Source organism: Euprymna scolopes, chromosome 34 (assembly GCF_053919585.1).
Source record: "Euprymna scolopes isolate OS-2025 chromosome 34, ASM5391958v1, whole genome shotgun sequence".
In the NCBI taxonomy this organism is placed as follows: Eukaryota; Metazoa; Mollusca; class Cephalopoda; order Sepiida; family Sepiolidae; genus Euprymna; species Euprymna scolopes.
The window spans coordinates 70,319,041-70,336,449 of record NC_136515.1 but is presented as its reverse complement, the minus strand read 5'-3'; the positions used below and the strand labels follow the sequence as shown (position 1 = coordinate 70,336,449).

The 17,409-nt window shown below is 37.4% G+C and overlaps 1 pseudogene; it reads left to right on the top strand.

Annotated features, from left to right (window-relative positions):
* Positions 1–16,653: 16,653 nt before the first annotated feature.
* On the top strand, positions 16,654–16,883 carry LOC145259365 (U2 spliceosomal RNA; annotated as a pseudogene).
* The last annotated feature ends 526 nt before the right edge of the window (positions 16,884–17,409 follow it).

The following is a 17,409-nucleotide window of genomic DNA, read 5'->3' as shown; positions in this document are numbered from 1 at the left end:
AAGAAAAAATTACAGGGGAATATTTTACGTTACAAAATTTAAAATAATCCACTGTAAAAATTCTTCTTTTTATCTGTAAGACAAAGAAAATTTTTCAGATCGTCAAGCCCAAATATCAGCTGACGTGATATTGTAAACAAACACAGACGGAATTTGATGAACGACATCATTATTACTTTTTTAATTTTTCTTGCGAATTTAATTCACCGGGCAAATTACTCCTAAGAATATATTTATTCAATAGAGCATGTATTCTTTAATAATATATACGTAACCTGCATAAATTAAAATATCATGTTTAAGCGTATTGTACGACAACGTCAGGCGTCCACCTAGACTGCAACGCACACAAACACGAACGAAAACATGGTATTAGCCACACTTTTATCCCTGATTATTATATCGAATCGACTCGGTTTTTGTGTAGTTCAGATATTTTTAAAGATGTAGTTTCTGTTTGTTTTCTAGTTACTTGCCTCCCCACGAGCAGAGTAAGAAACAAGGTTAATTAATGTGAAAAAATGGGCACGCTGGATATGAACAAAAATAAATATTGTCGCAAACGATTTCTCCTCCACTGACCGAGGACAGAAAAGGTGAAGTGTAGTACCAGAACAGGTACTACACTGTAGTTCATGTTTGTTTGTTCACAAACCCCATCCAAAGAGGTTGTACATAAACCCCGATAAACGTTCGAAAAAAATATAGCCTTAAGTAATTTGATGATAATTATATGACATTAATCTGGGATGTTCGTTTCAGCATGATATCCTTGTAAAATATAGATATTTTCTTTTTTATTAAAGAAGATGCAACTGCTTATCAATGCCAACAGGCCCTCGGGGATAAAGAGGGGACATCAATGTGACGATGGGTAATTGTGGAAATAAAGACAGGTCTGATTATTTAAAAAATGAAGCTCAACAAGAACTGATTTACATCGGACTTGGAAACGACTATGTTGTAATCAGCTAGCAAGCAACCCTGCGGTATTGTGCATCACAGACAGACAGATCTAGTAAAGAATTTTTATTTGTAGAGTTTTCGTTTTCTTTTACGTACAGATAGAGAGTAAAAAATTGTTAATAGTGGTTTCAGCTAAACGAGTATCTGTTGCGAACGTTTTACAGGAGGCATGGATGGGTGCTCAGTCGAGCACCTGCCATGAAAATAACGAAAAGTAGCGATAGGTTCACTAGATTTCGAAGCCAGTTTTACTATACTGGCAAAGCTGGACAGGATCCTCTGAGCAGCGTCTACCCAGATGTGACAACAGTATTCCATTTGGTTCTTTTAATAGTAGAGCATTGCGTCGGGATGAATCTTGGCCGTTAGCATGATCTAACCATTTTTTTAGCAATCTTGGCAACGAATATGATGTCTTCCATTTCAGATCCGGAGCGAAGATTAATCCCAGAAGCTTCTCAGGGCATGACGCTTCCTCAACCCGAGAGCAATTCATTTCAATTCGGTTTAAAAGGCAATCAGAGCGCTGGTGGTGAAATGATAGACGCGTGGTTTAAAATACAAGAAAAAATAATATACATACGGGGTTCAGTAGTTCGAGCAGGAGTGCACTGATGTATCGTCGGGGAAAAAGATACATATTGGACTGTGCTTTTATAGGTCTTTAGCGGGTTAAAATAGTTTTTAAGCGGTCAAAAATTGGTCTTGTACATTCATCTTAGTTTATTTTAAATTTTTTTTTTTTTTATTTGTTTATATGGGTGTCGCGTTCGTACCGTTTTAACGTCGCTAACTTTGAATGATATTAGTTTCGGTTTCGATTCCAGCTGAGTGCACCCAGCTACTTCTTATTTTACTTTTGAAATCACGACTCGATAATAATATATACGACATATGAACAAATTAAAATATTATATTTAAGCGTATTTTACGAGCCCTACCCACCCCGCTAAAATAAAATAATTGTTAATATTCATTTAAAAATCTAATTTATAAAACTTACTATCTGTCTGTCTGCCTGTCTCCATATTTCCAAACAATATCTCTGTCGAATCTAAAAGTCGCAGAGTGGTGCTAGGAACCTGAAATAGTTGGATTTTTTTTTATGGACCGTTCTTTTATGAGTCTTTAGCCGGTTAAAATAGTTTTTAAGGGGTCAAAAAAGGTCAAAATTAAAAAAATAATCGTTAGCATTTTGTACATTTATCTGTTTGTCACGTTAGTACACTTGTAACGTCACCAGTTTTGAATGCTACGGGTTTGCTTTCGGTTTCGATTCTAGCTGATGGCAACCAAATATTTTTTCTTTTACTTTTTAATTCATGATAATAATAATAATAATAATAATAATAATAATAATAATAAAAATAATAATAATAATAGCAGACCGCTCGGCATTGCCTGGTCGAAAATAAGCTTAAATATAATATTTTTATTAATGCAGATTTCGTATTTATTATTATATCATATTGGACCCAATATATAGGAATGATTAAAAAAGTTACAAAGATCAAGATCAGGCCAACTTTGTAGGTGTTTTTTTTTGTTTTTGACTTTTAGTCGGACATACATGCAAACATGCACGAAGCACAACTGTCTTTTATATTATAGACTAGCGGGGGTACTCGGCGTTGCTCGGATGTTTGGAGGTGTGTGTGTGTTTTGGGGGAGAACAAAAAGGAAACTTAACTTTGTTTAAATATAAAAAAAAACGATGTTAAACTTGTTAAAAAATATAACCTAATAACAGCGATTTTAAAAATGGAAAAAAAACTAAGAGGTGGTTAGGTGGCAGGTAAGCTCGAACCCAGAACCTTCAGGCCAATAGGCTGAGTCTGAACTGTAAGATCGATTAAAAGTGACAAACATCACGCTATTCCGCAGTTTTTAATGAGGTCAAATGCTTTTACTGCGGGATAGTTGTTTTGAGTTTGTTTACCCAATGAAAGCAATTGTCTGATATGACGGTGAAAAGCCGACCAAACGTTTACATCCGGCCGATCGAATCCGGTTTCGCTTTTTTTTTCATACCGAAAAGCGAAAGCAACAGGCGGCGATACAAAAATGTGGCATATTTAGCGTTTCAAAGTCGGGCTAATTAAATAGACGGGCGAACCCCGTTGTTAATTCGTAGATATTATCATTTAGACAGCATATAAAAAGTTTTAAGAATGAGCGACACCCCCGATAAACCCCGGAAAAAAGCCTTTTGCGGACATACAGAAAAAGCGAATATACATACACACACATTTTGCCTTTTATATATATAGACTAGCGTTGGGCGGTCGTAAAAATATCAGAGCAGAGTGGAAGAAGAAAAAATTGTGACAACGGGGGCGAGGGAAGGCGAAATTGCCCGGTCATAAAAGCCTGATTGCCACAGTTGATGAATTGCAAAAATGCAATGTGGATGCAAGGGCACTTTAGAAGAACGGTATTCAATAAATTTCTGTTTTAAACTTGGAAAAAATGCCACAGAAACGTATGGAGTACTTCAGACTGCTTTTGGACCATTTGGCATGAATTAAGCATAAGTTTTTGAGTAAGATAAAACATGCAAAGCAGGGAGTCTGACACCAGAGTTGATGGGCACAATAAAGAATTTCATGGATAAAGACCGTCATCTGTGTATAAAGACAATAAGTGCACGGTTTGATGTCAGTGTGGGAACTGTAAAAAATTATTCGCGATGAACTAAAGATGCGGAAAATTTGCGCGAAGTTTGTCCCAAGGATGCTCAGAAAAAATCAGAAAGAAAGAAGTCATGACAACAGAGACCTTGCTCCCTGTGACTTTTAGTTATCGTTAAGCCCAGGAACAAACCTTACTGTCGTTATGAAACAAATTGAGATGAAAGAGGCTGTGACGAGGGTCATTAACACGCTTACAGAAGCGGACTTCTAAACAAAAAACTCGGGACTTGGGTGACATCAGCCAGAAGTGAAAACAAAAGCAAAATTTTGTAAGCAGCAAGAAAAAAAAATTGACTTCCATAACTTCAGTTAGGAATCGTCCTCCTTATCGTGGGCATACGAGAACACAGATGTAATAAGGTCGCAACGTTAGATACTTAAAATATAAAAACGTAATGAAATTCGCGCATGCGCGGTTTGCAAATCGCGTCGAAAACAAAGATTTTATCTTACCTCTCTCCTTTAAAAAAAAAAAAAAAAGAAAGATATTTCTATACGAAATAACTGACCATTTAAAAAAATTTCTTGGATGTTATTTGTCTGTGAGATCGCTCTGTATAACGGTACGCAGTCATGCCTGTTTGGATACGAATGACAAAAGTTTTTAGCGGACATACAAACACACACACACCAACACACAAACAGTTCCCTTTTATATAATCAATTTCGTCAAACTGCTTGCTTTTAGAAAACCTCTTCATGCTTCTTGTTTTTAACTGTTACGACATGCAAAAAATAAATGCAAACTACATACTTACTGGTCTTGTAAATCTAGCTACTACTTCATATTAGCCTCCTTCGTCTGAGTGACGTTTAGTATGGAATCAATATAAGAAAAATAGGGAACTTTCAAGGTTAAAAACGCAGCAATTATGTGCTTTCTACGTAGTAATAAAAATAAATTCTATTATCTCGTATGAATTACAAAGATAAAAAGGCATGTTTATCGATATGACGTTTCTAAATTTTCGGGATGAGGATTGGTTATTTTCCTTATTTGGATTCACCGGACGACTGCTCTCATCTGTACACCAAAAGCCAACTTTCACTTGATAGTACCTAAACTTCAACTCCCACCATCCATATAATGTGAAGAAAGGAATCATCCGTTGCCTACAACATCGAGTAATAGCGATATATAGCAACATCAATGTATATCAAGAAGAGATGGGCAGTTTAAGAGAAACCCTCCACCAAAACAACTAACGAGAGAACATGACATCAGCCCAAAGAAATCTGGATCAGACACAAGAAGACACCACTCAGAAACTCACGACAGTTTGTATTAGTGTTGGGACGATTATTCGGAATCGGGAATCGGAAAAATCGGAAGTTTTGGGGGTATCGGAATCGGTATCAGAATCGGAAAAATTGATTCCTATTTTCCGATGCCAAAACGATTCTTATAATTATTTTTTTTATTTGCTTTTGTTTAGAGCAAAATCTCCCATTTCTGGTAATAATGATAAAATAATAAATATTTATTGATTTTAAATTACCAATAAATATAAAATTTGTAGATCATCTTCCACAAATGTAATTTTACGTTTAGGAAAATATTTGCATATTTAACATGTGTGTGTGTGTGTGTGTGTGTGTGTGTGTGTGTGTGTGTGTGTGTGTGTGTGTTTTCTACGGAAATCGGGGAAAATAATAACTTTATAGTTAAATGTTTAGAGATTTATAGAGAATCGGAATCGGATTCGGAATCGGTAACTGTATCGGAATCGGGAATTTAATGCGGAATCAGTAATTGTATCAGAATCGGGAAAATATTGGAATCGTCCCATCACTAGTTTGTATAATATACATGAAGGGCCTGTCTGACAAACCTCAGCGAGTATGTAATCCATATGACATCAGGGCAGTATTCAGGAGCGATTAAACTCCCCGGAAACAGTTTGTGAAATTCAAGTCTTCTACACAAAAAAATAATCATGACTAAGAACTGTGTATATGAACTCCCATGTAAATGTAGAAAACTATACAAAGGTGAGACATGTTTTAAAAATACATTTAGAAGAATATCGAAACGTCGTAATACGTGGAGATTGGAAAATTGAATATGGCTGACCATATTTGGAAGGAAAAGGAAACCATCTACCATTATGGGACGAAATAAAAATTATAGACAGAGAAGAACAGTGCAGGAGGGTAAGATGACCCAAAGAAGCAGCACATATGCTGGGAGGCAACTAATTACTAAGTAGACCTAATACAGAATTTAATATATATATATATATATATATATATATATATATATATATATATATATATATGTATAGTAATAATAACTAGTAATGAATAACGATATTTACAACTAGAAAAGGCGCAGTGGTTAAGTACTTGAAAAAATCAATTGTAATTGATATTCTCCTGAAGATTGAAGATTCAGTTCTTAATGTGGACGATCGAAAAATACAATTGCAAATTACTTAGGGCATCTACCCTGTCATGGTTGACGGGACAAGAACATGCCACTTCCATGAAATAAATAAACATTTCTGTTGGAAATTCCGTCCAAATTCCCGAGTTCGACAAGTTATACTTAGAGAAGGTCGGAGGTTACATCGACTGGAACGCTGTGAAAATGTCACAGAAGATGAGAAAAGTAGTCCGATGAATCCAAATAATAAGGATATGAGATTTGGAAGTGGAAGAGAGAAAAGAAAGTTTCCTGTTTTGCTTTCGGAAAGTTGACGATTTTTTTGTTGTTGTGTCGCGCTGTATTTAAACACTTGTTTATTTTCTTAATCATCGTTTCTTAATAAAATGCACGTCAGTTTCAAATGCCATTTCTTGATTGAAACGGTTTTCCACTCGACTGAGCCAAGAAAGTAAACACTAATTTCGTACATTTGCATAGTTGGACATAAACAATGAAAGAGAAGAAGAAACGTGGGCAGTACAGAAGAACGGGTAGTGTGTATTGAATAAATAACATGAGAGGGAGAGAAGAGAGAGAGATAGATAGAGCGAGAGAGAAAGAGAAAGAGAAAGAGAAAGAAAGAGAGAGAAAGAACAATATGAGATAAGAGAGAGAGATAGATAGATAGAGAGAGAGATATAAATTCATAAATAGATAGATAGTGAGTGAGGGCGAGAGAACGGGAGAGAAAGAGAAAGTATGTATAACAAGAATGGTCTATTGAAGAGAGATAAGCGTGATAGTGTGAGTTCATTAGATATTATGAGAGAGAGAGTAAGAGATAGAGAGAGAAAGAGAGAGAGAGAGAGAGAGAGAGAGGAAGAATAGAGGAAAAAGAAGAAAGAGGTATTTAATGCATAGAAACCGGAGAAAGGATAGAAAAGTGACAGTGTGAGTTCTCTTATAATTACGAAAAAAGGGAAGAAAGATATATTATATATTATAGTATTATTAGGAGAGAGAGAGAGAGAGAGAGAGAGAGAGAGAGAGAGAGAGAGAGAGAGAGAGAGAGAGAGACAAAGTGGCGGTTTTAGTTCGTTAGATGTTATGTGAGAGAGGGAGAGAGTGGGAGGGAAGAAAAGTATTTAATATAAAGAAAATAAAAAAGAGACAGGGAGGCAAGTTACGGTATGAAAACAGATATCGTACAAGGCGATGAGGGAAACTTAATTTGTCCTTGGAATAAAAAAGAAAAAATACAGAAGGGAAAAGTGATAGCGTGAGTGACATACATGAGGGAGATGGAGGGAGCATTCTGTCGATAAAAGAGTACGAGAGAGGGAAAGAGAGAGAGAGAGAGAGAGACAGAGAGAAAAAGAGAAAGAAAGAGAGAGAGAGAGAGAGAGAGCGAGAAGAGAAAGAGAGACAACACGTATGGCGTGAAAAATAAGTGATTACAATATGGTCGTTTCACAGTTTTTCCATAACAACTATTAAAGGGTGGAACGATAAAATTGTCGTCTTAAAGAAAACAACACTACATCTATATTTAAAAATTTTTTATTGAAAAAAATCAATAATAACTTGATTATGTAATAGAGCTGACATCTATTCAATGTACCCACCTTCAGCTTCAATCACCGCCTAGATACGGGTCCGGAACTGGGAGCATGCTATTTCCACAACACCGGCAGAAGCTCGGCGAATACTCGGCAGATGGCAGTGATCAGGCTAGCTTTTGTCTTGTGGAAGGTCATGTTGGTCATGTTCTCGACGTAGGACCAAACGAAGTAGTCTTGCGAGTTCAGGTCAGAGGGGAGGGGGAAGAGGGGGAAGGGGAGAAGGGTACACAGTCATAGCACTCCTTCTGTGACCAAGATGGGTCTCTTTGCACTTCTGGGCCGGCGCCGAGTTCTGCTGCTACACCCACGGTGTAGCAGCGGCATCCTGATTGCACCAGGGGATCACCACACTCTTCAGCACATCCAGGTACACTTTGGTGTTGATTTTCAAGCTGACCTCAAAGATGTGCGGTGGCATGATGTGGCCTTCACATGAAACCACACCAAAAACCATAACCATAACCGGAAACTTTGTTTTCATCACCCTGGGCATGTCTCCGCTATTCCTGGCAATCCAGCGATGCATTTTAAGGATGCTGGCAATGACCTTGTTGTCATAACTTGGGTTAGTAGAGATCATGAGTTGTACAGCGACGCATCTCCGACATCGCTCGTTGAATATTGTGTCACTTTCAGACATGATTGAAGGCTCCGATTGCTCTTGGGATTTATACACAAATGACGACAATTCTATCGTTCCAACCCGTACTTGCCGAGTCGTCCCGGTTGTAATATTTTCGTTAATTTTTTTAAACGGTGTCGTTACATTTTAACTATTGGACCCAACACGTTGTTGTGCAGACAGTCACAAGGTAACAAACAAAAAGAAAGAAATCTGACTCACTTTTATCCATGGTTCTTTCAAAATTACGCATTGCTTCTTGTTTTTAATGTCTCTTAGTTTATCTCGTAAGTCATGTGATTAAAAACCCCACCATCTCGACACAGGTTAAAAGTCTCTTAAAGCCAGCATGGTGCTACACGTCCATATTGTATCGGCATGCGCTTTTTTTGGCCCTCCGCCGTCCATGTGTATTCATTCTCGCCTGCTGTCCACGTTTGTTCCTTTTTCCCCGTTTTTCTTTTTCTTCTTTCCGCCGCTGTGACGTCACTTACTTCCCAAGCTGGGCCATTTGCATGTGTGTCGTGCGGCTACTGCTGCTGCTACTAGCGCGTCAGCGACTCCGTTACACTGTTATGTGATGAAAATCTGCCTATTTCAACCTGTTGCATCCAATCCTCTCGTAATATTAGTCATCAGCTATCTGACAATCTCACTGATGCTTATCCTCGAATGGTTTCTGGCCTCGGTAGTTAGTAGTATAAAACAGGAAAAATAAATAAATTACTGACAGACTTTTAAAAAAATCCTTTTCCCACCCTAAACAAGGTCTATTGCCGCTTGAATGGTAGGGCTACTATTTGGGATCGTGTCTAACAGGGGCTGTGAGAAGTTGAGCAGGGATGTATCTGTTCAGACAGCGTAGGCAAAATATACGAGGGTATTACCAAAATTAAAGCATCCTATTTTTATTTAACACAAAAAAGATTAAAAACTACGAAAACGAGACTAGTACCATTAAAACCAGTGACCTTTTGTACTTCAGAATTTATTTTTCTACACAGTCAGCCCCATTCTCAATGCACTTTTGTTAGCGATGAATAATGGCTGTGCATAGGCGTCCGGAGCGCACTTTGCCGTGTGAAAGTCGGTCCAAAATAATGCTTCCCATTTTTATTCATTCCAAAAAGTGGAAGAGCTTCAAAAACGGATGTCGTACCATAAAAATGAGCTACGGAATTTATTTTTTCTACAGGGTGAAACGATAAAATTGTCGCCCTAGAAAAGACAACATGATTCCATTTCTGGTCTATGAAAACCGGTTTTCTATTTTGTTGCGGACCATCTACATGTTGGCCAGTTGTGTACAAATCCCAAGAGCGATAGGATCCTTCTATCATCTCTGAAATTGACAAAATGCTCAACGAGCGAAATCAGAGATGCACCGCTGTACAACTCATGCTCTCTAACGATTCAAATTATGACAACAGGGCCATTGTCAGCACCCTCAAAACACAAATCCGGACGGTTCAACGCTTGAAGGCACAGCTCAACGAATCGGATGACATACGATTATGGTTTTTGGTGTGGACCAAGTGAGGGCTAGATCGTCCCACCTCACATATTTGAAGTCGACTTGAAAGTGAAGACTAAAATGTACCTGGATGTGTTGAAGAGTGTGATCCTCTGGTGCAATCAAATGACCGCAGGCAGACCCTGGGTATAGCAGCAGAACTTAGCGCCGACCAAAAAGTCGAAAGGGACCCATTTTCGTTACAGAAGGAGTGCTACGACTTTATACTCTTCTCTTACTGATCCCCTCCCTTCCCGACCTGAACCCGCTGGACGATTTTGTTTGGGCATACGTCGAGAATATCACCAACATCAGCTTCCGCAACATGAAATCACCGCCATCCGCCGAGTATTCGCCGAGCTCTCACTGGCGCTTGTGGAAAAGACATGTTCTCAGTTTCGGACTCATATCGAGGCTGTGATTGATGCTGAAGGCAGCTATATTGAATAGATGTCAGTTCTATTACAGAATCAAGTTACCTGAATTGATACTTTAAATGAAAGTCTTAAAATAAAGCTTTAGTGTGGTTTTCTTTAGGGCGAAACATTTTATCGTTCTACCTAGTCGTTATCATTCTGAAATCTCTTTTCCCAGTGATCAGCGATGGCTTACAGGGGCTCATGGAGTGCGCTTTGCAAAACGAGGATTGTTTCAATAGTAATGCCTCCCATTTTTAAAACTTAAATGTGTGTGTGTGTGTGTGTGTGTGTGTGTGTGTGTGATAGAAAGAGAGAGAGAGAGAGAGAGCAACGGAGAGAGAGAGAGAAAAAGATAGTGAAATGTGAGAGAGAAACAGGAGGTAAGAGAAAGTGAGAAAGAAAGTGAGAGAGAAAGAGAGAAAAACAAGATATAAGAGATAGAAAAAGAGTAGAGTATAGAGAAATAGAGAGAAAGGGAGAGAAAGACGGAAAGAGAGTAAGAGAGGGAAAATAAGATAAAGTGAGAGAAAGACAACGAGAAAAAGAGAAATAGAGAGAACATGTAAGAGGGGAACATGAGTTGGAACAGATACATTGAGGGTATTGCCAAGACTACTGCAAAGAAAGTGAGCTCTTTCTTTTGTGATAGAAAGTTACGTATTCCTAAGAGGGCCCTGTACATTTACAAGGCCACCATTCACCCATATATGGTTTATTGTTGCCACATTTGGGCTGGAGCATCTGCAACTCGTCTCTCACTTTTAGACAAAGTCGAAAAGAGAGTTGCCAACCTAAAAGGTCCCCAGGTCCCCCACTATCAGGTAGTCTTTAACCGCGATCCCATCGACAAAATGCTGCATCCCTATGTCTGTTTTACAAGTACTTTACTGGTAGATGCTCCGACTAACTACACGCCCTTGTACCCTGTCGATGTAAATACCCCACGACAAACCCGACAAGCAGTAAAATTCTCTCTACACAGTAGAAATCCTTAGATGTAAGAAAGCCTTCTATCCTAATAGTTTCTTCCTCAATACTGCTAGAATTTGGAATTCCCTTCCGAGTTCCTGCTTCCCTGACTGTACTGACATGCTGAGGTTCAAGTGTAATGTAAACAGACATCTTGCTGCTCAACTCCCTACATAGTACATCACGCAAATTATGCCCCAGATAGTACATCAAAGTGGCACAGGTCTTTGTTTGGGGTAAAAGTACAATAAAAAAAATAAGGAAAGACCGTGAAAAGGTGTGTGTGTGTGAGAGAGAGAGAGAAACAAAGAAAGACAATGAAAGAGCAAAAGAGAGAGAAAGAGAGTAGAAGAGAGAGAGAGACAGAGAGAGAAAGAGAGACAAAAGAAAGAGAGAGAAATAGATAAAGACATTAATAATAATAAACTCTTTTAAAAAAATCATATTTTCAAGGCCGTCTTTTGCTTGGAGGAACGTTTCTTGATAAACAATATTAAAGAACGTATAAAAGATTGCCATCATTTCCATAATGACATTCTCGTATATTAAAACTATGAAGAAATTAACAACTACATTTCTTTAACAATCATTCATTTTATACGAAAAACAGCAAAAAAGACATCGACTATCTAATATATAAAGTAAAGTCAGTGTCTTTACGTTTTTGTCCATAACGGATTAGCACAGACAATCATATTTAATTCTACTTAGCATAATCAAACTGAACAGATCCAACCATGCTTTTAAGAATGAATTTTGAATCGATTTTATTGAATACTAGATGTACCCAGCGTTACTCAGTATTGAACGCAACATTAAATTCCTTAAAAAATAAAGTTAAAAAAAAAAACGGAAAGAAACTGAGACATCTGCATGCGAATATTATTTTTTTTTTCTAAACAGTTTACTTCTTATAAGTACAAAAAAAATACTCGAGCTGAGATCGAAACCAAAATTTAAAAGCAGTGAATCAAGTACGATAACAATCTGACCAGCTTGTCACGATCTTTAAAAAGTGTTTTTAAACCTCGTGAAACAGTTGATAAACAGATAAAAAACCGATGAACCCACATACTAATTTTTCAATTGTGACCCCTTAGAAGCTTTTTTTTCGGATTATAACCAATTAAAAAGTACCCCACATGTCTGAATACCCTACATATTAAATTTCAAGTCTGTAGACCAAATATTCGTTGAGTATATTGGTTGAAATTTATCGTCACACATACACACATACACGGTCTCACTTTTATAGATATATAGACTCGCGGGGTCACGCGGTCTTGCTGATTCATAAAATACGCTTAAATATATTTTACTTAATGCATATTTCGCATTTGTTATTACAGAGCCAATTCTCCATTGGATATTACATTATACCTAATATATATTACTGCTTTCAAAAGTTAAATAAAATGACTTGAAAGCCATCAGCTAGAATGGAAACTGAAAGATTTAGCGTGTTCCCTACAGATGTAGATATTAGAGACAGATACATAAGATTTAATATCAAACGGCGTGAAGAAATAAATTGAATTTAGGCATGCGCAGAAAACGTGAAAAATCTGTGGGCAAGTTGAAATGAACAATTTCAGTGTTATGTGATCAGTAGTATAAAAGTTAATTGGTAAAATTTGTACACGCAGACAAACACACACACACACACACACACACACACACACACACACACACACACACACACACATGCATCAACTGTTTTATTTATAGATAGACTACCCTGGGTTCCCGGCGTTGCTCGGTGTTTGGAGGTGTATGTTCAGCAAAAAAAAAAAAAAAAATTGTAGTAGGCAGGCAGGCTCGAACCCGTGACACGAAGGCGGAAAAAAAAGCGGAGGTGTGTGTAAGAGTGTTGGCTGAGCAAAAGAATAAAAAATAAAATTAAAAAATTAAAAATTTGGGAGCGCAAAAAAAATAGGAGAAGTAAGCAGGCTCGAATCCGTATCACGCCAGAGGAAAAAAGAGGTGAAAAAGAAAACAAAAACCAAAAAAACAAAATTTCTTACCGATATGCCCACCATGGTTGTGACGTCACGGGCGGTCGGAATAACATCTTTTATTCGATGTCGTGGAAGCGAGGGTTGAATGACATGCCAAAAATGTCAGCGGAAAAAAAACCGACCCTCCCTGTACAAAAGTTCCTAGTTGAGGGTAAGATTAATGTTTTGGGCCATTGTTTCGATATTTGTCGTCGGAAGGGTGAAGCTTCAATATGAAAACCTGAAAATCCTTCGCCTCTGTCGAAAGTTTTAGGCAGATATACAAACATACATACATACATTTAAACAGATTTTTGCCCTTTATGTTATATATATGTATATATATATATTATGTATTTAATTTTGATTAATATTTCATTCGTTACATACTAGGAACTCTAGGTCAGTAGTGATTAACCCTGCGTTAGTTCGATGGGGTGTTTTGTCACACCAATTTTTTTTACAAGTGCTCATAATTCTTAGTTGGCAACTTATTTCTTTTCCTCCCTTCCAGTACTCACCGAACTCAGTGAGTGGTATGGCGCAACTTTATCTTAGTTTTCCTTGGAGATAGACGTCTCTTTGTTCTGGAGTATCCGATCAGCCCAGCTTACTAACGTAGGTATGAATTTATGATTTATGTATGTTTTGTATTTTTCTAATGGAAATGAAAATTTGTAGATAAAAGCGCATATTGTGTATTATTAGGCTACTCTGTAATATTTAATATGGAATTAATATATTTTGGTATTTTTATCATTAAGTTTTGATGGGATTATTTTATTTGCAATTTATTACCATAACAATCTTGTAACTATGATCTTAGCTAATTGTTGTGGTTTAAATGTTAAAAGAACAATAAGGTTTGGAAATAGGGAAATGAGATATATATTAACAGAAAATACAGAAATGTACATTGGTTGAGTTAGACACTGCTCAACCGGTAGGACAAGGTAAGTTTACGACACACTTCTTTTGAGTCTCAGGTCCAGACTAGCTCGATAGCAGAAACTGATTATCGGAAGTGACGTCAGGAATAGTCCATCGTCAACCTTTTTTAAAGCTGCCACCCCAACACCCCCTCCCAAGCTTTTTCTTCGTAAAAGCTATTAATATCTCTCACACTTAGGATCGATCATTAGTGGGTCCGTGACTTTCCTTTTTCGAACCGACTGTCGTGGTTCTCGTGTTGATTGGGGAGGGTCGAGATCGAATGTTTCGAAAATGGACTCTATCGGTTCTTCCTCCAATGGTTGTGTTTCGCTGGTGTCGCCCGAGCAACATCTTCTTAATTGGTTCTGGTAGCGTTTATGAGTATGTCTCAATATATACCATGTCTCCGACTTTCTTACTGATCGTACCCACATCTCAAGATGAGGTGTTATTCTTGTAACTCTTGAATAAAATTCTCTCTCCCTGAATGAAACGTTTCCTGTTTACGAAAGTAGTCACTTCTGGCTTTGTTTGCTTTGATAAAAGTTTGACAAAGACGGATCTCACCTTCCATGCGAATATGGTTTCCGCTAGTGAGACCGCTGTAGGAGTATAAGGATTATGTGTAATTCTTTACACGTGTAAGAGTAGTTTGAGGGCTTCATCCGTCGGTATACCTTCAGCCTTCTTCGACGTTTTTTTTGGTGTATCCCCGAATCGTTCCACCTGTACATTTGATATAAGGTGATGGGATTGATCTGGAACGTATCGTAAAAACCTTTTTCATTATGTGGATCTGAACTGCGTTCCATTATCGTTCACGATGTAGTCTACTTCACCGGAACGTGCAAACAGTTCATGCCAAAAAAATTATCGTTGTTCCTGATGGTCTTTTGCATCTTTATACCGCCGGTCACTTGGTGTGGCTATAGACTACGATTAAATAACAGTGGTCTCTAAGAGGACCTGCAAAGTTGGTGTGGATTCTTGACTATGCTGGTCAGTTTTCGGTCAAGGTTTAACTGTGATAAGTGGTGCTTTTGCAGCTAAGGCGAAAACACCGCAAGAGTCGATAATGCAAGAGTCGATCATGCAAGAGTCGATCATGCAAGAGTCGATCATGTCCATGTTTGATCAGTAGACGTAGCTTTCATTAAGCTTTTTATCCGGTTTTGTCCAGGGTGAACCACGTAAAAACATCCCGTAGAATCCTTTTCTGGAGACTTTTCGGAATAAATCATATGGTTATTTGTAGACCGTCCCTTAAAATAGTCAAATACTATCCAAATTACACCATTAACGATGACTACATAACCACCTTACCTTCATTAACCTTTGTAGTGGCATTCAGGCCTTGATGTGGAAAGAAAAATTGATAAAAAATGAGCAGGCGTTAAAACAAAAACGAGGAAAAATATTTTGCACACACACACACACACACACACACACACACAAAATAATGAAAGAAAAACATATGCTTATTTATGACCATTTATTTAAAGAAAATCACGGGTAAAAATAATTTTTTCACTGAAATGTTATTTTCCGAGAAATTATATTTTTTTTATTAATAAGTATCGCATACCATCTTATCGTACCTAGTTGAACCGGCTTTCTCCGAAGGAAAAAGTTTTGTGGATACATGGAAGTTACAAGTTGTCCCCAATCGCATATAAATGATGATAGTTTTTTTTTTTGCAAGTGAGTCACCACTTAATAAGGCCCGAACGCCACTCGAGAATAATAGTTAATGAATATTATGAGGTACTGTAGTAGTCATTAACAGCGTACATTGGTTAGAATTTTATTATTTAAGGGGACGGCTCAACAAGAACTTGTTTACGTTGGACTTCAAGGCTAATTGCAACTCTTGCAGGGGGGGGGGGTGTCGACGTCCTATTACACACAGCATCTGATTTTCCGAAATGGTTACTCATCTGGTACTGACACCAGGCCCAAAGTTGCTTCAGTTTTGAGTTTTGATTTTATCTTATTCAAAAGCTGTACAAGTTTTCTTTTCTTTTTTATTTTTATTTATTTATTTTTTAGTTTTCGGGAATCTTTGAAAGTGCCCATTTAGAGTAAGTGCAGATGTGGGAAAAGGTTGGGGGTCATATCCTCCGACAACCGATGCTTCTGCGCTATTCCTTGGTGCGTTATAAACAAAACCTTCATCTACTTTGCATGCAGCCGTTAATTCTGGCTCTTCTCGGTGTCAGGGGATAAACACTTGGAATCTGCAAACTTAACGACTAGCGGCAGCCAATGAAAAGGACTAAATACAAACAAGATATTTCTAACGGACGATCTTTGTGAACTCTAATGCAAAAGTTCGCCAAGCTTAACAAGAAAAACAACAGACTGCAATGATATTGCACTGTTAAAGTTATATTGTTGAGGAATTTAATTAAAGTGTCACTGGACGAAGCTGATATATTGATGGGAAAATAATTGCGTCCCTCAGCAAACGAAATAAGCATATTGACATAATCTCATTGTTTGGTTTAAAAAAAAAACAAGGGAAAAAGAAACGATAATTTGAGAGCTACTAGAATGTTCTTGGCCTTTTGGCCAAGATCAATGTGTAGTATCTGTTCTTCAGATGCTGCACTTCCATTTCTTGTTTTCTTTCGGTGGAGGAGTAGTCCTTTACGACTGAGACAATTTTTTTTATTTTTGTACCTTTTCTCCACGTTAAAAAACGACCCTGGTGTCTAAGTCTGTCCCGGGGGGAGGCATTGTAAGTAGGTACTATTATAATTTTACGTCGGTGGACCTGAATGATAATTTATTTTTGTCTTTCTTTTACAATTTTTTTCAGCGGATTTTTTAATCGAATGGACACTAGTCTACCATATTAAAATTTTTCCTAAAAACGTTTTTTTGCCTAAAAACGTTTTTTTTTTGCCTAAAAACGTACAATTTTCCCTAAAAACGTAAACTTTTGCCTAAAAACGTAAACTTTTGCCCCAAAACGCCGAGTTGTTTTAATACGAATGATAGGTTTACGAGAATGCTGCTTGAGAAACTGAGTAACCCCTACAAATATTTAAATCTTGACGATTTTTCATATTTTTTTAATAATCTGGTAGACTAGTGTCCATTCGATAATAACCCGCTGAAAATATTGCAAAAAAAAAAAAAAAAAAAATGAAAATAAAAAAAATGGGAGCAAGATTTTCAGGTACATCCTTACGTCAAACTGTATTTTTATTTGAAACTCTAACCTTGACTTGTTTGCCCCTAAAACCAGGTTGTAACGTATGCATAGTGCAACTATAACGTATTTTTAAAGATGGTGGCTCGG